The sequence below is a fragment of the Monodelphis domestica genome, chromosome 5 (assembly GCF_027887165.1).
Source record: "Monodelphis domestica isolate mMonDom1 chromosome 5, mMonDom1.pri, whole genome shotgun sequence".
Lineage (NCBI taxonomy): Eukaryota > Metazoa > Chordata > Mammalia > Didelphimorphia > Didelphidae > Monodelphis > Monodelphis domestica.
Genome location: NC_077231.1, coordinates 72,489,150 through 72,511,828, shown reverse-complemented (window position 1 = coordinate 72,511,828; position 22,679 = coordinate 72,489,150). Strand labels below are relative to the sequence as shown.

Genomic DNA, 22,679 nt, shown 5'->3' with positions numbered 1-22,679 from the left:
AAAAAATTGGAAATATAATGGCTTCTAAACAAACATTGTGAATCCAATTAAAGTCAATTTATTATTTCTTTAAGCTCTTAGCTTATATATTAGAATCAATACTGTTTATTGGTTCCTAAGCAGAAAAGGGATAAGGGCTAGGCAATGGGAGTTAAGTGACTTGCCCAGGGTCACACAGCTAGGAAATGTTTGAGGCCAGATCTCTGGGCATGGCTCTCAATCCACTGAACCACCTAGCCTTTCCCCCAGTTAAAGTCAATTTAATAAAATATTTATTAAGCATTTAACATGTTTAGGCTAGGCACTGGAGACACAAGAATAATTGTCTTTGGCCTCACTTTGAGACTTGGTTGAAGAACCTCTAAGAATTGGAAATCTAGAGATGGAAAGGACCTCAGTGGCTATCTATTCCAAATCTTTCCTTTTACAGAGGAGAAGACTGAGGCCCAAGGAAAACAAGTGATTTGGCCACCATCATATAGTTATGAAGTATCAGAGAAAAGAGGATTTAAATTCAGGTCTCTTGACTCCAGAGCTGTGCCACAACCTGGGGGTATATATATAATCAGAAAGCTGTTTTGTCCAACTTTATTCCAAAGCCAGGTCAAGTCTCAGCATTTCTATAAAGACTTTCTGAAATGACTGTACCCCTTGATGATCTTTCATTTTGTTTAAATTTCCCTATGTTAACTTCTATAGTCTGTATCACTTTGCTTTGTGTCTTAAGGCCTTCATTCCTCAACTGTATCTGTAAATTTTTTTTTGGTCAATTTCAAACATTATTCCTTGGTTACAAAAATTATATTCTATTCCTCTCTCCCCTTCCCCCACCCTTCCTGTAGCCAATGCGCAGTTCCACTGGTATTACATGTGTCCTTGATCAGAACCTATTTTCATGTTGTTGGTATTTGCATTAGGATGTTCATTTAGAGTCTATATCCCCAACCATATCCCCTCAACCCATGTGATCAGGCAGTTGTTTTTCTTCTGCGTTTCTACTCCCACAGCTTTTCCTCTGAATGTTGGGAGTGTTCTTTCTTGTAGATCCCTCCGGGTTGCTCAGGATCACTGCATTGCCACTAATGGAGAAGTCCATTACATTCAATTGTACCACAGTGTATCAGTTTCTGTGTACAATGTTCTGGTTCTGCTCCTCTCGCTCTGCATCACTTCCTGGAGGTTGTTCCAGTTCCCATGGAATTCCTCCACTTTATTATTCCTTTTAGCACAATAGTATTCCATCACCAACAGATACCACAATTTGTTCAGCCATTCCCCAATTGAAGGGCATCCCCTCATTTTCCAATTTTTTGAAACCACAAAGAGTGCAACTATGAATATTCTTGTACAGGTCTTTTCCCTTATTATCTCTTTGGGGGGTACAAACCCAGCAGTGCTATGGCTGGGTCAAAGGGTGTATCTGTAAATTTTTAAGAGTAGAGCCCATGTTATCTGTTTCTTTTATATTCCCAGAAGAAAGTCTATGAATATAGTAATATTAAATTTGCAAGTCTTCCGACTATATAGCCACACACTATTTCTTTTTTCTTTTCTCTATCTCCTTTTTATTTTTTTTCCTTCTCATTTTATTCCTCTTCTTCCTTCTTCTAACACTAGGCAATAAGAAATGATCAATAAAGTATTTGTTGGTTGATTTTGAGTAAGTATATTTCTGAACTAATGAATCACCCTGCATAGAACTGACCTTTCATCCAAGAGAGTAGAGAATGTTTCAGATGTTACTTAAGATCATAATTTTTTTTTTAATTAAGGACAATTCATTTTCTTTTCCACCAAAGAAATCCAAAACCCTTATAACATATGCAGAGTTAAGCAAAACAAATCTCTACATTGTCTATTTCCAAAAATGTATGTTATATTCTATATCTTGAGTCCATCATACCTGTGACAGAAAGTGGGTGGCATTGTTCTTCATCAATCCTTTGGATGTGGGGTTGGTTATTGTATTGATTAGAGTTCTTAAGGCTTTCAAAAGTGTTTGTCTTGACAACATTGTTAGTATTATATAAATAATTCTTTTAATTCTTTTCACTCTGCTCTGTATCAGTTCAAGCAAGTTTTCTTTCTTTCTTTATTTTTTTGCCCCCATAAAGAATGCAGCTATGAATATTCTTGTACATGTATTTTTCCTTATTATCACTTTGGGGTACAAACCCCTATTTCTGAAATAATCACTTTCATCATTTCTTCCAGCACAGAAATAGTTCTTTATGTTCATGAACCATAATCTGTCCATCCATTCCCTGATGGGCACCCCCTTAATTTAAAATTTTTTGCCACCATAAAAAGAATTTCTATAAAAATTTTGGCACATGTAAGTCCTTTTCTTTTTAGAGATTCAGATTTGACACTTAGATTTATCTCTACCAGACTGGCATTTTCTACGCCCCAAACCACAAGCAACTTACAAAACAGTCCAGCAAACAAGGCATCCCTAAACACTCATACGACACATGGAGAAAACAAGAATGTTGGATCCAGGATACTCCACTACAATAAAGCCATCTCTCTCTGTGTGTGTGTCTATCTGTCTCTGTCTCCCTCTCTAACTCCCTGTCTGTCTGTCTCTTTCTATCTCTCTCTGCCTCTGTTTCTCTGTCTCTGGAACTTGGTCATTAGAGGAAACATCAAAACTCAACTGGTGAGGGTAGGTGTGTCATAGCTGGTACCTGTCAGAAATTGGATTCAGAGCCTTTCTCACCCCAGAACTTATTGCCCTGAAACCTGTTGTTACATGTAAAGATTATGCTCTATAGTGTCACACTGTACTGTCTGAGAAAAAAAAAAATTTTTTTCAGCTGTCTGCTACCCCTAAGCACCAGTTAGGTGGGAGCCACAGCTGAATCATGGCCCCAGAAAACTACTATTCCTTTTGTCATTGCAGAACCTGGAAAGATGGGAATCCATTCCTAGCTCCTCTCATTTAGACCTTCTCATCTCCAACCCTACTATGTGTTTCCCTGTGCCTATAATGTTCTAGGGAATCACATTATTACATACGATACCATTCAGATAGCATCACAGAGGCTAGATTAATTAAAAAACAACCCCTTCTCTGCCATCATATGTCCCCAGAGTACTCAGGGTATTGAATAGAATGCTGGACTTGAAAATCAGGAAGGTGTGTCCACCACTTAGAGCTGTCCAACCACAAGCAAATCACTTAACCTTTTTAAGCTTCAGTTTGTTTGTGTATAAGATGAGAATATTTCCTATTGTGCCTACCCCACAGGGTTATGGGATTCAAATGAGATAAGTTAGATTAGACTGCCTTATAAACTTTAAAGGAAGGACTATGTAGAATGTCTGTTAGTATTATCTACTTGAAGCTCTCTAGTAAGTGGAACCCATTACGTCTTGAAACAGTACATACCACCTTTGGGTAGATCTAATTGTTCAGAAACTTTTCCTGACATAAAGACTAAAATCACAAAAAAAAAAAAAACCTGGAAAGATTTATGTGAAATGATGCAAAGTGAAGTGAACCAAAACAGGAGAAAGTTGTACAGAGCAACAATAATAATGTATGATTATCAACTGTGAATGACAATTATTATCAGAAATGCAAGAATCCAAGAAAACTAAAGAATGGAAAAGGCTATCCACTGCAATGGAAGGAACTGACAGAGTCTACATGTAGATTGAAGCATACCGTCCTTCACTTTATTTCCTCGATGATTTTTTCTCCAGTGTAAACAATGCATCTTCTTTCACAACATGATTGTGGAAACATGTATTGTATGACAACATATATACAACCTACATCATATCATCTGTCATCTTGAAGAGGGAGGAAGGAAAGAACATGGATAACAAAATGTCAGAAAGCAATTATTAAAAGTTGTATCAACATGTAATCTGGAAAAAAATTTTTTTTTATTTTTAAGAGATTAAATTGGACTAATTGCATCTCCCCACATCCCACCCCATTGCTCTTGGTTCTGCCTCCCAGCCCCAAGAAGAACAAGTCTGATCCCTGACTAACATGACACACCTTACATTCTTTCTCCTCCAAGCTAAATATCTTCATTTCCTCCAAATAATCAAGAAGCATAATCTTAAAACTCTTCATTATTCCAAAAATCTCCTTAGGGCACTCTTCAATTTGCCAACGTTCTCTCTAAAATACACTTCCCCAAACTGAACCTACTTGACATAGTCTTATCAGTACAGAGTATCTATGCCATCCCTCCAATTCAAATTTCCAATGGTTTTCACCTCTAGTTTTTAGAATTTCAAGGCTCAGCTTAGGTTCTGCATACTTATTTCAGATTTTCTGATTATCTACCCCCAAATGTTGGTATTTCTGTTCTCTTTAATCTACCCTGTATTTATTTAGATAAATGCTATGTTTCTCTAATAGAATGTAGGCATTCCTTGAAGGTAGTAAGGTTTGATTTTTGTCTTTGTATCACTGATACAGTAGCTTGTGCATAGTAATTATTTAATAAATATGTATTCACACTAGCAGATTGGCCAATATGACAGTAAAGGAAGATAATAAAGGTTGGAGGGATGTGGCAAAATTGGGACACTAATACATTGCTGGGAGAGTTATGAATTTATTCAACCATTCTGGAAGGCAATTTGGAATTATGCCCAAAGGGCTATAAAAGAATGCCTGCCCCTTGATCCATCTATATCACTTCTGGGTTTGTACCCCAAAGAGATAATAAAGAAAAATGTGCAAAAATTTTTATAGCCGCTATCTTTGTGGTGGCAAAAAATTGGAAAATGAGAGATTGTCCATCGATTGGGGGATGGCTAAACAAACTGTGGTATCTGATGGTGATGGAATATTATTGTGCTGTAAGGAATGATGAATTGGAGGATTTCAGAAAGAACTGGGAAGACCTCCATAACTGATGCATAGTAAAATGATCAGAACCAGAAGAACATTATACACAGAAAGTAAAACCTTGTGGCACAAACAAATGTAATAGACCCTGCTACTAATAGCAATGCAATAATATAGGACAATCCTGACAGATTTATGAGAAAGAATGCTATCCACATTGAGAGAAAGAACTGTGGGAGAAGAAACACAGAAGAAAAACATATGATCTATCACAGGGTTCTATGGGTATATAATTGGGGGTTTCAGTTTTAAAAGATCACTCTATTACAAATATGAGTAATATGGAAATGGGTTTTGAGCAGTAATCTATCTCTATCTCTCTCTCTCTCTCTCTCTCTCTCTCTCTATATATATATATATATATATATATATATATATATATATATATCCCAGTAGTAGAGTTGCTTATCAGCTCCAGGAGGAAGGAGGGAAGAGGGGAGGGGGAGAAAATAAATCATGTAACCATGGAAAAATATTCTAAATAAATAAATTTTTAATAAATAAATATATATGTATACATATATATATGTATACATACATATATATATATATATATATATATATATATATATATATATATTCAAAGGGACAGCTGGGTAACATAGTGGATAGAGATTCCAGGTTTGGAGTCCAGAGGACCTGGGTTCAAATATGGCCTTAGTAATATTTCCTAACTGTATAACCCTGGGCAAGTCAATTAACCTCATTTGCCTAGCCCTTGCTTCTCTCTTCTGCCTTACAACCAATACTTAGTATCTATTCTAAGACAGAAGGTAAGTGTTTCAATTTTTAAAAAAAAGTTTGTTAAATTGAATACCAGCCAGGAAATCCTGTTTCTCTCAAATTTTATCTACTAGATATACTTCCCACATGGTACTGATGTCCAATGAATAAAAGAGATGAAAAAAATATTAAATACTTTTCATCAAGCATTGTGCTAAGTTCTGAGGATATATCAGAAAGAAAAAAAAAAAACACAAGATAGTCCTTACTTTCAAGGACCTTATAATCTAATTGAGAGATTTCTACATAAAAGAAAGTTCATTTTAGGGACAATGGAAAAGCACAAAAAGACCTAAGAGTTCAGTGTCAGAGTAGATGGCAAAGGAAATAGTAACTGTTTTGTAGTCTGTTCCCTAAAATGAAACATCCGTGATGCTTAAAGAGTTCCAGCGGACTACAGCAAATCCTGCAAATTGGTGGTAACAAGTCAAGAGGAGAAAAATTAGGCAAGTTAAAGAAGGTAAGTATATTGCCTAGGGATTATGAAGAAAATCCATGAGCCAGTAGTTTAAAAATGTGTAAAGATATAAATGAAAGATAATACTCAGTTTACCTCATATACTTAACTATTGAATAGAATGGAGCATATATGTTATTATACTTTGAAGCATGTTGAATTAACTTAGATACTTAAATAAAATGTATAGAAAATTTCCACTGAGTACAAATACTTACAGTAAAACAAAAAAGCCAAGTTATCTCCAACAGTGAAGTCATATGGAATCAAGCTAGCTCCTCCTTTGTGTTAGTGGAATAGTAAGGAATCAGTAGTAAGGAAGCTGATTTCTCTGATTCAGAGAACCCTTCCTTGGTGAGAAAATAACTCTAGGCTTGGTGATGTAGAATATACTTGATTAGCTTCGAAAGTGGAGATTTTCTTGCTCATCACAAGGGTATAAGAGCAGAAATAATAGAAAAGTGTTGGCATGTGAACAGCCATTATGTGTTGATGTCCATAACAAGAAAATGCAATGCTCAAATTAATGAATTATACCTCAGTTTACACTTTTTTCTCCTTCAGAGCTCTTTAAGCTAACTGCCTTATGTCTTGGTCAACTTTTGGCCCATGAAAATGTGAGATGACTTGGGTTTCCTGATATAAATGGTTTACAAAAGTCCAATATACTTATCAAATCCAAAAGCAATTTCATTTACTCATAGCCATTAAAGGTTTCTAATCAATGTAATTCTTCGTTGTACACTTGTAAAGGGCAAGAGCCCATTCCATAGAGCATACACAGCTATGTCCTTCCCGGGGGGAATGCAAAATACATATAATATTCTCTGCCTGCTACCAGTCTAACAGTTGGGATTTTGGCAGCCAGTTTCTAGGCATAAGTGACTGAGGGCATTTGAGTATATGTGGTGGCTAGAAGTCTTCTGGTTGAATGAGGAGCTGAAAGGACTCAAGAGAAGTGAGCATGCATAAAAAAAAAAAGGTGTGAGAGGAAGATCTCTCACTGTTTTCCCAGGCAACTTTTGAGTGTGGAGGAGGAGTAGATACCATGAAGAGGAGGGAGGCCCTATTTTGCACCTGGCTACCATATATCCATGGATGCATAGCACCGATGTCTTTTGCCTCTTGTGTTTATTCTTCACTGATCACATAGGTGACTGAGTATTCAGAGCCAGAACTGACAAGGTTAAGACCTTCTGATTTACAAAAGTTTTGAGGAGATATCAGGCATCCAGTAACTAGAGCAGTTACCAGAATCTACTGCCCTATATATATATATATATATATATGCCAGAGCACCCAAGCCCTATAAAAAGACCAGTGCAGAACCACTCTGGGGAAGGCTACTACAGTCTTAGAAATGAACTTGAGAGGGATTCCTTCAAGGGAAAAAGAAGACTCCAAGGGCCAGGAAGTGTGCCTCCACTCCCTATGTTCCCTATATGTGTGTGGCCATTCATTCTTCTCTGGGATCTTGTGGGTATGTAGCAGAGTGTGACCCCAACTTGGAGAATAATGCTTTGTGTCAATCCCTTTAAACTTTTCTCCATTCTCCCCAGAGCAATGAGCATCTCTAGCTTAGGGAAAGAGGAGAAGTATTATATGTCTGCCCTTGCTATGCTTTCTCAGTAAATAATCCATTGAAAAGTCTAACTGATAACAACTGATTAATCAATTTGGGAGAACACACAGTTGAGACTGTAGAAAGCCAAATCCCTCAGGTTTATTCCTAGGATGTTTGAGGAGGGGGAGTCAGTCACCTTTTGGGGACTCAACTTCCCAGTTCAAGTTGAAGACCAATAAAGTAATCTAAGGAGGAATAGGGGAGGGAATATTACTAGCCAGAGAAAGATAATTAATTTAACTTCTATTTCAGAAATGGTCATATTACTTAGCATCAAGAGAAGGATGAAAAGAGAGGGGGGGCGGGGAAGGATCAGATAGTGACTAGAGATCAAGTTATGAAGCCAAGGAGACCTGGAGTCAAAGCCTATTTCTGAAATACAAAGGCTTTATGATCCTGGACAAAACATATTACTTCTAGAATACTCAAGACATTTTTATTTGAGTTGTTGAAAAAGAATAGAATAGATCCCTGTGGCCTGCATATTGACCTTGAAAACCATGAATTAACATTATCTATGTACTGTTTTATTTTCATTTATTGTGTTAAACATTTCCCAATTATATTTTAACCTGGCTGGGGTGGGAAGTTTAACATTTGTGCTTTAGGCAATTCAGGGTGAGAAAGTGCTGACCCTGATGGGTAGAAGGGGCTTTCTCTCCCAACTGTTCCCTCTACTCATCTCTAGCCCTACTTCATCAAATAAATGCTCATCGACTATTGATTAAAGTGGAAAGACATTATTTTGCCTAATTATACCAAAAGATTAAAAGTTAGTTCTTTTTATTATAGGCCTATTGGTCCTATTCTCTCCTCGATGTCTACAAAACAGGCTAGCCCAAGAAAAAATAAGGGATTATTTCCGTGTTATGTAGGAGATAGAGGTGCCAGCAATATCGCTGTTATATACTATGTAATAAAAAAGGAGTAGAAGGAACAAAGCTGCTTTTCAGGTCAGGTCTACAGAAATAAACACTTAAAAATATTCATCTCAATTCTCTCATTTCTTTTTCCCAGTGCTATCTGTATACTGTGAATGACAAGAAAGTAATAGCAATTGGCTGAGGGAAGCCAGGGTCTATAGGAGGCAAGTGCATGTCATCACCATCTGTAGGGCATATGGAGCAAGCTAAGTGCATTACACATACAAACACAGTATTTGTTGAGTGAATAAATGAATAGAAGGCTATTTTTACTCCTCTAATGGAAGTAACTTAAGCAGTAGAGACTAGGTTAAATAAAATACTCAACAGGTATGACATTATATTAATAGCAAACACAAAGAAACTACAAATGGGAAAGATAGAATCAATATTAGTTAGGAATAAAGAGAAAAAATGTTAACAAAAGCAGATTCATATAAATATTAGAAGGAAAGAGAGGGGGGATATATATAACCAAGAGGAAGGGGCAAAGCAGAGACCTATGAATAGTTACAAAATAATCCAGTTGGAATAAAAAGGAACACCAAAATATTATTTATAGGATCTAGAAAACCATAAAGGTGTCTAATCAAATTACTTAGAATATTGGTGGGTAAGCAAGAAGTAAGCCTGTCCAAAGAAATGTAAACATTAACCCCCAAAACACTGGAAAAGATATATTTACAGTCAAGAATTTTGTGCTGATGATATAAACAAAAAACTATTGTGCTCCATCAGTAAGAACTTTGAAAATATTTTTGTGGTGAACTTTTGGTTTGTAGACAATGAACTAGAGAGAAGAATGACATCAAAATTGGTGAGTAGTGGGTAAGAAACTAGGGGAAGCAAGGTAACAAGCATTTACTAAATGTTTACTATATACCCCCTACTCCCCAAGCAAAAAAGAGAGAGCCCTCCTTGGTCAATCAATCAGCATATTTGTGTTATGTGCCAGATACTGTTCTAAATCCTGGGAATACAGAGACAAAAGTAAAAGTATCTTCCTTGAAGAAAATATAGTCAGAAGGGATAAAAACAAGTGTACATGTATTAAGAGTGGCACAGAGTATGCATGGGAATGGTCCATTAAGGCCATGCTGCAGAGCATGCACTGAAGCCTTCTTGGAAACTTTCGGGGATTGTAGGGATATTGCCTCAATGCTGCAGGACCTTATACATTGAGCTGTAAAGTGGTCACTAAGCAGGAAGAGCCTCTAGGACTCTGTGGATATTTAAAAGGAAATAACCCACTTTCTATTCACTTCTCTTTTTAGCTGCAGCTAAAGACAGAATTATTTGAGCCTTTTCCAGGAGAATGGGCAAAGGAGCTTCTCTTTCCCCCGACTCTGGCTACATGGTTGCTATGAAAATGTGGTTCAGATGGGTGCTTCTAGCCTTGGGAGTTTATCTTGTGAATTTGAGAGGTTCAAAGGTCCTGAGTGACTTGGTCAGAGGTGATTGGCAGCGAGGTGAGTTTCTGCATCAGACAGGATATGACCAATAGAAGGAGGAAGACTCAGGGCTTCACAAAATATGTGGAGCTGTAATGAATGAATGGTCTTTTGTAGGCAATACAGAGCTGAGGTGAAATGGGAGATACTGATTTTGGAGTGCCATCAATGCCTTGTTATGATGGTTTTTTAAGTCTCAGCCTCCCAGGAAAGTAGTAATAAATGGGTGAAGATTCTTTCAGTACAAGCTTATGGTCATTTTGTATCTTAAATATTTCTTTTGTGGAGTGGAAATAAATAGCTGTCCCATACCTGATTCATAGGTTACTCTCTACTTCTCCAGACTTGAGTTAAATGTAAATTTTAAGTAAGTTTTCCCAAGAACTTCCAGGTTGTTATATAATAATCTATAGAGTATGAAAAAAGGAGCTTCATCTTTCTTTTAGGTAGACAGGCTCTCCCAGGATTGAACCCAGTCTGGCAGCATTTGAGAATAAAGAACTAGAAAGCCCTGAGTTATGAGAGAAAAGATAAATTTCCACCTTCCCCATATCTATTTATCTAGATAAAAATATGTATGTGTACATATATCCAGATAGCTATACACAAATGCAAGTACAAAATAGATATAGGATAATTGGGGGTAGGGGAGGCATTAGCAACTGGAGGAACTATGAAAGGCTAAACTCAGCCTTGATGGGGATGCTAAAGATTTTAAGATGCAGAGATAAGGAAGGAGCATATTTTTGGCAAGGGGGATAGCTAGTGCAAAATCAGGGAGACAGGAGATAGATTGTCATGCATAAAAAGTCTAGTTTACCTATGTGTGGTCCTTCTTGTGTCTCCCTCCACATTCCTCAGTTTTCCAAAGAATATAGAAAAGGGTATGCTTGTCTAAATATCAGGATGGGACTTAACAATTATACAAAGTGATATACAGACCCCAGTAATGGATATTTCCCAAAACAGCCTGCCATGTCTAGTATTGCTGTTTGTTTTTTTTTTTAACCCTTACCTTCCTTCTTGGAGTCAATACTGTGTATTGGCTCCAAGGCAGAAGAGTGGTAAGGGCTAGGCAATATGGGGGTCAAGTGACTTGCCCAAGGTCACACAGCTGGGAAGTGTCTGAGGTCAGATTTGAACCTAGGACCTCCCAACTCTAGGCCTGGCTCTCAATCCACTGAGCCACCCAGCTGCCCCCTAGTATTGCTGTTTTAATGGTAGTGAAACAATTCTTGTGCATGCATACTATCTAATCAATGAACACATTGGGTGAATTAATATTACTTCATACCCTGAATATGACACCCTTTCCCTAATTTTTAAATAACAAAGAGGCTATACTGCCAAGAGATACTGGTTCTAGGAGAAAATCGAAGGAAGTATGAAGATTTCCTGGTCATCCCTTGAAAGGGCACAATATTTGTCCCTTTCTATATGCAAAGAGGAAAATCCTCCCAAATTGTATCCTCTCTTCATAAAATATAAACAATGGTTCTTATCCACAAGGAAATTCCTGCCTAGTTGGGGAGCTAAGACAAACACAGGAAGCATCTGTGAAAAATTTTTTTTAATTAGTATACCAAAAAATTAACATAGAATTAGGCTCTCAATTCTGTCCAACAGGCTACAAAGTTAGAAGTTTACAATAGTAATGTCCCCTGAGAACTGAAAGGGATTTCAGAAGCCATCTGGTCCAATCAGTAGCTGACAACAAATCTCCTTTACAATATTCTTAATAAGAAATCATTGAATCTTTGTTTGAAAAGCATCAAAGGAGTTACAACCCACTACCCATTTCACTTTTGAACATCTCTGATGGTTAAGATATTTCCCCTTATATAATGCTTAAATCTTCCTTTATAATTACCACCCTTTTGTCCTTAGACCTCTTCAGCTTGACTATCTCAAGATTACTCATGTATTCACTTCCCTAATATAATCTTGCCATCTCAAGAGCAGAAACCATGCATAAAACTTCAACCAGTTGTGATGTGTTTCAGTGATAAGGTCCCCAAAGGGGAAGCAATAACTATTAACAAGAGCCTAGCAGAGAAGTACTAGTACAATGGAAAGAGAATTAATTCTAGAGTCAGGAATCTTGGTTCTTGCTTCTGCCTGACAGAATCTTATAGTGGGATTGGGAAAATCATTTAATCTCCCTAGACCTTAATTCCCTCATCCCTAAGATAAAGAAGTTGAATAAGATGATCTCTGAGATTTCTTTTAACTTGTGATAGCTAAAATTTCATGATCTACTTACCTCAGGGCAGTTATTCTAAAAGCCAAAATTCCCACAACTGGGCTTATACAAGGAAATCAAGACTCTCTCTCTCTCTCTCTCTCTCTCTCTCTCTCTCTCTCTCTCTATATATATATATATATATATATATATATATATACCAAAGTAACATTTTTATTTTTCTAGGGGGAAAATACTCCCTCCTTTGGTCCCCTCCTTTGGAATGGAGATATTTTCAACCAGGATTAGTTGTATCTTTTTTCTCCCACCAGGAGAAGTCCCTACTGGTTGGTTATTACTATGAACTCCATCTTGGCAGAGAGCTTTCTCTGTATAAGTGGAGGCAGGGTGAAGGATTAATGAGAAAAGCTACACAATTTAAGAGCCCAGCCTTATCTATCTATAACAGTGAAATTAGTACTCTGACTCATTTTAAACTAAGAGGTAAAATTAAAACTTCATACACAATTAAATTCTACTCTTTAGGAAGTTTACCTATAACCAATAAACCTAAACCATAAGATTTTCTATTTAGTTCTATGCCCACTCAAGAGAAAGTATAGCAATTTTAGACCAGGGCTTGTCTTTTTTTTTTTCCAAGTACTATTTCTCCCTCCTGTATCTCCTGCTCACATCTAAGAAGGATAAAAGTCAGAAAAAGTCAAATTATATTGGCTTTTTTAAAGTACTTAAAACAGTAAACAACTTTAAAGTAAGTTCTGAATTACATAACTGTCCTCTTAGACAGAAAGGATGGAGGAGGGGAGAAATGGCTTCACTATTGCTTTGATTCTCAGCCAGTGGAAAGTTCACCAGCCATCAGGAAATCTCCATGCTCCCTCAGATCATAGATGTCTCATCTGCCCAAGTGAACTGAGGTACCAGCTGGACTATAGCTTTTCTTTCCCATAGGTCTATTCTTCACATTGTGAATCTTTAGGGCACCTCTATATGGAGTGTGAACATGTCCACTGGTACCTTATTAATTGAATTTTAAGTCTACACCTGCCTTTAAAATGATTGGTAAGCTGAGATCTAATAGAATGGCTTCTTTTCAGAGAAGTTATCCCTCTTTATGGTCTAGGAACACTACATACAGAAAGGTAGTTCCCATCAAATTTGAAATCTGCTATCTTTCATGGAGTTTGTGGACCCAAGGTCATGGATTCAAACTTTATATGGACCACAAAGCTTTCTTCAGAGGGGAAAATACAAATAAACAACCTTTTTCAGTACCAAACTGACTCCAGAATCCCAGCCCAAGATTTGGAAATATTTGTTTTGGTGGCCCAGTGGCCTAAGAGCCAGGCCTAGTGCCAGGAGGTTTCTGGATTCAAATATGATCTCAGACACTTCCCACCTGTGTGACCCTGAGCAAGTCACTTAACCTGATTGCCTAGCTCTAACTACTCTTCTGCCTTGGAACCATTGCACAATATCAATTTTAAGATGGAAGGTAAGGGTTTGTTTGTTTGTTTTTTAATATCTGTTCATACTTGAAAATGTATGCCCTTGGTAACAAAGAATTTGTGAATGATTTCAATACCTTTGCAGCCCTTGCACTTAGCAAAATCATCTCATCCTCTTTATCTCCCTCTTTCTTCTTCAATATGGGGTATACAGGTGTATCTGAAGTGGATTTAGGTCTATAATTAGGGACTCCTCTGGGTTGGAAACTACTTCACCAATATAGATTTGCAATAATCTATGTATATAATGTGTTTATTTGTAATTTTCACATTTTTTTCTCTAAATTTGCTGTTATGCATTACAATAGTAGTAAAATGTTCTGTGTTAGTTGTAGTATTTGTGAGTTTAATGTTTGCATGGAAGTTGTGCTAATCTTTTGCTTTATATGTTATTTGCTTGTTATGTTCTTGCATATGTTTGATCTGTGTTTGAAATTTGTAATTGTTCATTATTTAATTCCCTTTTTTCCCTTTCCTTGATAAAATCCCTAGAATAGGATAGTATTAGATAGGTTAAGATAGTTGAGTATAGGTTGTTTGTTATTTTGGGTAGATATTTTAGTTTAAGTAATATGTAAGTAAGATAGTTAGTGAACAAATGCCAAAATAGTGTTTTCAACATAATTTAGGCTTTGCGCAAAGGGGGGACTATAGCAAGGGAGAGAATGATTGACAGGTCTTGAGACATAGAATCTTGCCTGAGCTGGTTGAATCAGATTTCCAAGGAACGGTTTTACCAACTGCCACACTGGAGCTGAAAGGTGAAGGAGGAAGGTGAATAGTTGAGACATCCTGGAAATCCATCCATCGATCAAGCAACTGGCCTTTAAGGATCTAATGGCTTTGGTGAGAGAAAATCTCCAGTTTTCTGGTAGACAGTTACTAGAGAGCAGACCTCATCTGAGAACACCATACCTGGGATTTCTGAAAACTGATCAACCATTGACTCTGTTTGTGAGATGTTAGGTTTGTTGTGGGATTTAGCCTTGATTGTCTTTGGTTAGATAGGTAGTCAGAGTAAGCTTAATTAGATAATTATATATAGAGGTATGAGTTAAATGCTAACCTTTTCCTCTTATTCCATTCCCCAAACCTTTCCCTTACCTGTTAATAAATTCAATTTTATTTATATGTGCCTTCTCCCTCTGTATAACCTTCCTTTCCCTCTTTCCTAAAAATCATAATAATATCTATAATACAGTCTTAGAAAGTTGCCTTCCACAATGAGAGATTGTAATTTTCCCAAGGTCATGTAGCTGCACTTAGGAAATGTTTAATGAAACGTTAGATACAACCCAAGTTATCATCACTGTTGGAAGGAAAAAAAAAAAAACCTTTAAGTGAAAGCACCACTTATAGAAAGAAGGTAGTGACAACTTTACATATTCAAAACATGTACATTCATATACTATATATATATATATATATATATATATATATAAATGCTATATATGAGAATTTTATATATGAGCACATACACATGTATAAAACTGTTGTCTGTGGAAAATGAGAGAGGAAAGAATGGGAATATGTCATATTTATTATCTTAAGTACTCTGCTTTAATTTATTCTCATCCTCTCCCATTCCTCCTCCTTCTCTAACTCCAGCACATCTTCCCTTTTCCTAAGTCCTACTCACTCTTCAAGACCTACTCCATCTATGTTATATTTTCCAAGCTATAAATTCACAATTACATCTCCAGGTGGTTACGGATTTAGTTGTTTTTATTTTTGTTTTTATTTTCTTCCTTGACTACATTGCAAGTTTTTTTGTGTATGGATACATGGACTTTTTGAGGGAGTGTGAGGGAGTTCTTAAACTTCTTTTTTTTATGGCTTAATATGAATAAATACTTAGGAGGTCAATAAAAAAAATTTAATAAATGAGGAAACATTTTACTTTTGCATTTTTAATTATATAAAATCCTTGGACTACCTGATATTAAATTCATTGAAAAAATATTTTTCCATGCATTGAAGCATATTTATTACTATTTTTATCTTATTTTTAGCAAAATATTGCTTTTGCCATCTCACCCCAGGGATGTGGGCCAGTAGAACTTTCTGCAATTATATAACAGCTTCTTCTGAAGAACTGTTCCATCTCCCTCTCTTTCCTCCTAATATATTGTCAGTTGATAGCATTCTCTAATATAATAGGGGATCTGTATTATAGGGAATGACAGTCATTAAAGAGTATTCAAAGAAATCTGCAGAGTTTACTGGTATATTGGATGAATATTTACTGATATTCTTATTTTTCAAACTTTGCCAGATTCAAGAGGGCAGCACATGGCATATCAGAGGGAAGTCTGTCATTGTTAGATGCCTAACACTACAATGCTTTAATCTAAATTACATTAAGAATATTAGGGAACTTTCTTTAGTGACTAAGAATATAATTTTTAAATAAAATTTTAAAATAAATTGTTAGAATTTGCAGTTAGGTAGTACAGTGGATAGATTCCCAGGTCTGGAGTTGGGAGATCCTGAGTTCAAATGGGAACTCAAACTCCTCCTAGCTGTATGACCCTGGGCAAGTCACTTTACCCCAGTTGCCTTAGCCCTTACCATTCTTCTGCCTTAGAATACTTGGATACTTAGTGTCAATTCTAAGACAGAACGTGAGGGTTTGGGTTTTTTGGTTTGTTTTAAAGATAGAATTTAACAATGGGCAGCTAAGTAGCACAGCAGATAGAACGCTAGGCCTGGAGTCAGGAAGATGTAGGTTCAAATTTGCCCTCAGACACTTCCTAGATGAGTGACCATGGGCAAGTCCCTTAATCCCAATTGTCTAGCTCTTACCTATAGGAGGTAAGGGTTTAAAAAAAAAAAGATAACCAGATAATATTAAGTAACAAGAAAATAATGTAACTTTAAGATTGTAATGATACATATTTATACCTCATTATATATTTGTTATATACAGTTTTTTAAAAACTCATGTTGTTCAAGTTGCTACAGCTATGTTACATAATTTCCAAAGGGAAAATTTAAGCCAAAGAATATTTTCTTGCTTTGTGGTAGAGAAAAATACCATTAATCTCTTTTGCACATTAATCCTTTGGGAAAATAACAATAATAGTAACTGAAATGTTTATGGCATTTTAAAGTTTTGCATCTCTAAATGAATCCTGTGATTATTCTAATATGTTCTTTAGAACTGAATTTTCAATTTTATATGAGAAACTGTTTTTTTAAAAAGTACATGAGAATACAGTATCTTCTGAGTCACACAATTATATTCCTGATACACGAAACATAATGGACTTAAATGATTACCAGTAAAGAGAGGCTCTATGTAAAGCATATTCTAAAATTAGAACTTTGGGTAATTTTCATGACTACAGCATTTCAAGTGCATGTAATAAATAAATTCAGACTGCAACCTACTAACAAAATGAACAGATCTAGTTTAATTCATTATCCATTTTGCTAGTGTATTATAGCAATGATTCAGACATAACTTTAATGTCAAATACTTGATTAAAGTAAAATGTATAATCTAATTTTCTTCTGAGACTTCCTTGGAGAAAAGCAGAAGAGCCCAATGATTCTTAAATGTCTTGAGAAATTTTAAGGAGATGAAAATCCTGGAGTTTACTAAAGCAACAATGTATTTTCCTAATCTATTTTCCTGCCAACAAGCTTCGAAATAGCATTATGAAGGGGTAGTAATTTATTAGATTCCCAAAACAATTCCCTCATAGAAGAGGGCTGCATTATTTTGGCCAATGGCAAATCTTGAAAGTCAAGGACAAAACAGGAGATCCTATCCTGGAGGAACACAGCACTCTAACCTGGTGAGATATGGGCAGTGCATTGAAAACACATTCATTCTTCCAATAGGGAAATTAGCAAATTCTAAAATTGCTGGATAGTTAGGGTGTTGTTTTTTTTTTAACCTATCTCCTCTATCCTTGCACAGCTGCTTTGAAAAAAAAAAATTGGTCTTTTGTGTAAATGAGAATAATACGGTACTTTATGTCTGTAGCTTTTTAGAAGGTGTTGCCAACATCAATTTTGTCTGCCCTGCAGCTAAGAAAAAAAAAAAGGAGGAAACTCTGCAGAACTCATCTTAAGCTCTCATAAAACGAGGCTGTGTATTCACATCCATACACGATTTTTGCTGCTGCCCGCGAGTTCGGATGACAAGGTCTGGGCAGTGATGCTTTAAGTGCAAGCGAAGGTAATGAGCCGGAGATAAAATGCAGCATGTTGGGGCGGAGGTGGTAGAGGGGGTGGTTTTATCGAAAACCTTTATACGTGTAGGTTTTTATAGAAAACTATATTGTGTGTACGTATGCATATGCGTGTGTATGTACGTACATCTATCTATAAAGGAGAGGGCGAGAAAGAAAAAGAGCTCGAGATGGGGGGGGGGGGGAGGAAAGCATGTGTTTTAGAGAAGAAAAAAACAAACCTGCAACTGGTGATTTTTTGTTATTCCCAAACTCTCTTAACTGCAAGGGATGCTGCATTTCTGGTTATTTATTATTTTTTACAGCAGGTGTCCTGATCTCTCCCAAATCCAGTACCCTATGCAGTCTCTCTCCCACTCCCACCCACCCCACTTCTTTTTCTTCGAGAAAGAAAGGACCCAGTAGACCGCAGAGATGCTACAAGTGCACCGGACCTTGACAGCATATGGCTAGAGGCACAATGGAGCACCGAGATTTCAGGGGCAGAATTCGCCCGGTCCGTTTGCACCTCGCCAAGAACAGCTCCGGTTCGCGTTTAACCCCTAGGGCGCTGCTGCGCAGCCAAGCTCGTGCGCGCGGCAAAGGAGGGGGCGGGGGCAGGAGGGCGTTCTCTTCCACTCTCTCCCTCTGCGGCGCAGCGGAGCTCCCCCCTCCAGCAGTGAGGGAACCCCTCTCCACCTCCTCACCCTCCCTCCCCCGCCGCAGGCGCGTCACGCCCCCGGGGCAGGATTGGGAGGGAGGAAGAGCAGTGAAGCCGTCGGAGCTGGTCCCCTTCCCCACTGCCCCTCCCAAGATGCAGGGCTCCCCACTCTGCCGCGCTCCGCTCTTCCCATGTCGCCCCCCACTGGCCCGGACCCTGAGTTCCCGAAGCGCCCAGGACAAAGTCACCGCCCCATGTTCCCGCACGCCCCCCGCCCCTTGTCCTCCTCCTCGTCGTCCTTCTCCTCCCCCACACGTCATGGAAACACGTACGTCAGAGCTGCTCAGCCAATCAGAGACGTCGCGAGAGGGAAAGGGGGTTGTTTGCAGAGGAGGGGAAGGGAGCGGCGAGCCTAGAAGCAGAGGGGGAAGGAAAAGAGGGCGGAGCCAGGCGCCCGCCCCCGCCCCTCGGTGGTTCTGCCCACCCTTTAGCCTCCGCGCGCCGGCCAGGGGGCCCCCTCCGGTCCTCCGCCGCTGCGCGCTCGCCCCTCCCCCGGCCGTCCGAGCGGCTCTAGCGAGAGGTGCGCGGGCGCCCCCGTCCCTTCTCCCTCCTTCGTTCCCCCGCCCCGCGCGGACCGCGGGCCCGTCACGTGACCGCGCCCAGCCGAGGCAGCGGTGGCGGCGGCGGCGACGGCGGCCAGAGCCGGAGCGGCGGCGGCCCGCGTGTAGCGCGTGCGTGTGCCGAGAGCCGGGAGGGAGCGCCGGGCAGTAGCCGGGTGAGCGTCCGTCCCTTCGGGCCGGGCGGGTGGCCGGGCCGCGCGCCTGCTGCCCGCCTTGCTTCCCTGTTCTTCTCTTCTTCGTGCCTCGGGGCCCCGGGGTTGCGGCCCCGCCCCGCTCCGGGAGAGCTCTGAGGCAGCCCCGGCGGTGGCGCGCCCTGGGCCGGCCGCCTAGCTGGGCTGCGTGCGCGCGCCGGGCCGAGCCGGGCCGGGCCGGGCCGCGCTGCCCCCTCCGCGGGCTCGACTTGGACAGCCCCACCGCCGGGGCCGGGGTGGGTGGACGCCACTTCCTCTCCCGCTTCCCACGCACGCCCGCGGGTGGTCCTTGGGGCTGCTCCCCGCGGCCGTGGGGACCGGGGCGGGACAGGTGAGCGCCCCCCGACTGTGACCTTGAGGGCGCCCCGGGACCCTCGGCGTATCGAGGGGCCGGAGTTTCGGTTGCATTTTCCCATCCTTACTCGCGTCTGTTTTAGGACACCCACTTTTAATCCTCTCTGTCATTCGCGCCCTTGACTGTGGTGGGTTAGGGAAGAAAGGCTCCATCACTGGGGGTGGGGGAAGCCCTCCGAGGCCCCCCGCTGCTGGGGAGAACCTGTGGATCTAGCCCTCCCTGGCCGCCGCGGCTGTGCTGGGTTCTGTGGCCAGAATCCGGCTTTAGGGCTGCGGTGCCATTCATCTGTCCCCTGGCATCTTTGGGGTGGTCCTCCCCGCAGAACCGCAGCACCACGGGCGCGGCAAAGGCTTTTCGGCTGGGGCTGGGGCGGGGGTTCCCTTTTACTTCTCTATCTCCCGCTGCTGGGCAGGGCAGTGTAGCGGCCCCTGGCTGGCCGCGGACACTTCTTCCCTATTTCCCCCTTTTTCCTTCCTCCTAGCTTTTATCCGTGACATGTGTGACTTGTATTTGTGTCGCTAGTTATTAGGATAAACTCATTGGTGGAGTGGGTGAGTCGCCCTGTGGCTGCGCCGGGGAGGCCATTGTGGAATCGATCCCACTCGAAAGGCTCTCCACCTGTGGGCAATCTTATTTGATCCCCTCTCTTTGTGTGTGTTGGAGGATAGCGAAGCCTTCCAGCGGCCTGGCTGGAGTGAAACTGTCATCTGCCCAATGGGGTGTAACCTTTGGGTGGTTCAGCCACGTGAGTGGATGAGGGGCCTTTCTGATGGGAAGATGTTTGCAGCAGCTTCGCCGCCTGCTCGCCCCAGGAGGAATCTCGCTGGCTTGGCTGGCGGCTGGCACGGGGAGCTGGGGGGGACCCGAGGAGTGATTGGGAACGGTTTTTCGGGCTTCAAGTGTGGTCTTGAAAGCTTGGAGCGCTCCCAGTTCGAGTCTAGAGTGGAGGCAATGGGAGCCTTTTTCTCCGCGGTGTTTATTTGAAGGCTAATAGATAAGAGATGAAATGGGTTTATTGGAACCGTATTACTTCGGAGAACTTCCGGATTTTTAACCTTGCTTTGGATGATTCTGTGAGATAGACACATAAAGGGTGAATTTTTGCTGTGATTTTGTTTTGGGTGTTAACTGCAAGGATCCTTGAACAGTCAGTTATTTCTTACCATATACTCTGCAAAAATGAGTCACAGACGGGTGAGTTAAGGACAGAACTCCACCTTTTAACTGAATTCCTTGACTTCATAGTTTTATTTTTGACAATATAATTCTCCTTTTACTAGAATGTTAATTTCAGAGTGTGATCTTTTGATTGTCAATGTTTGATGGTTGCTGACATTGAATTTCAGTTCGAGTCTATGGGGTTGAGCTTTTTCACAAAGAAATACTTTGATTATTGAAATTTCGTTGTGAATTTATATGACATAAGTGGTTATGAAGGAAATTAATTCTTTTGTTTCATAGGTGCTAAAATGTGTTCCTATTTTTATTCCTTGTTCTTTCCAGGGGGGGGGGGGAGGTGCAAACCTGTAGGTATGTGGAAAATCCTAGTTAAGCCAGGTTTTTAACTGAAGGGTAGGAACTGGTTCTAGGCTGCCCTGTTTTCGGTTTGTTCAGTTATTTGCTGATGATATATTTATTTTTAAATCTTTGAGGCAGTGGGTGTTAATTTTGGGGGGAAAGGAAAAAAGGAAATTAGCTGCATCATAAACCAGACATGATGTAGAAATATCCTTTATTAACTAGCATTGTTTTGTGCTAAGCTTGATTTTTAGTTGTTTTGATATGATAGATTTCAAACACAGCAAAAATGACAAATATTGCAAGATTTCCACTGAGGTTTTCATTTTAAAAAATGCTCTTGTTAAACATGTAGTTGGAGTAATTTTACTTATTTAGGATAGCATCCTAAATTATGTTTCCGATATACAGTATATAGGAAGTATTTAGGGTTACAGATTGAAATGGGAATTTTAAGTTTAAGAGTTTTAGTAACTGTTTTATTGCAGTTCATCTTAACTCTCAATTGGTAGGTAGGGAAGAGTTCTGATAAAAAATTCCAGATTAGTGGAAGATCCAGAGTTGGAATTCTCTCCATCAATCTCACTATTTTTAAATGATAGAACTCTGTGTAGAGAGTACAGAAACACTTTCCTCCCTACAGTTTTGTTGTGAAGATAGATAGGCCAAGAAATATCATCTACATTTTACAGAGGAAGGAAATTGAGGCTTAGAAAAGATTAAATGGACTTGTCCTTGCTCACACAGAAATAAATCATCCCAGACTAGTTCTTCCCTATTCCTCAGTGCTTCTGGACTTAGCACTTGTTTACTCATGTTATATGTACAGTTCTTAAATATTCTGTGAATGTTAGTGCTGACGTAGCAATAGTCTCATGTTCATGGTTTTATATTTTGCTACCAGCGTATTTACATTTTAACTTTCCATTGGCTACCAGGGCCACTATTACCTATTCAACCATTTCTCTATCTCTTAGGTAAATTTTACTCTTGTCATCTGATAATGTATAGGAAAGATTAGCCCTGTATGCCTCAGTGTTCCTGGATCATTCAGAAGCTGGGCTTTATGAAAAGCTTTATAATATGAATTATAGAGTATAACCTTCCCACTCAGACCTCGAATAATATTTTGTCTTACAGCACCTTACTGCACTTAAAGAAAATCATAATTAAGTTTTCTGCATGTCTGCTTAAATTAGATTTTAAGCTTTTTGAGGCCAGGTGTCTTGTCTCACCTGAAATTTATCTCTTAGAGCCTCATTAACACAAGGCTCTTAAAAGAAGCACCTAATAAATGTTTGAATAAATACATAAGCTATCTAGTG

General features: G+C 39.5%; 1 protein-coding gene across 15 annotated transcripts in view; it reads left to right on the top strand.

Moving 5' to 3' along the window:
• ATP2B1 (ATPase plasma membrane Ca2+ transporting 1) overlaps positions 1–22,679 on the top strand; it is a 171,693-nt gene that overhangs the window by 25,384 nt on the left and 123,630 nt on the right. For 3 of the 15 annotated variants that reach the window (XM_007503205.3, XM_056798634.1, XM_056798630.1), the window contains exon 2: positions 17,867–18,017. The exons of 1 other annotated variant lie outside the window; for it this stretch is intronic. The gene's annotated coding sequence lies outside the window, so the exon portion shown is untranslated. Of the gene's footprint in view, positions 1–17,866; positions 18,018–19,024; positions 19,446–19,594; positions 19,813–20,226; positions 21,031–22,679 lie in introns of those variants that run through there. 11 more of the 15 variants (XM_056798629.1, XM_056798624.1, XM_056798631.1 and 8 more) reach the window with 6 other exon arrangements.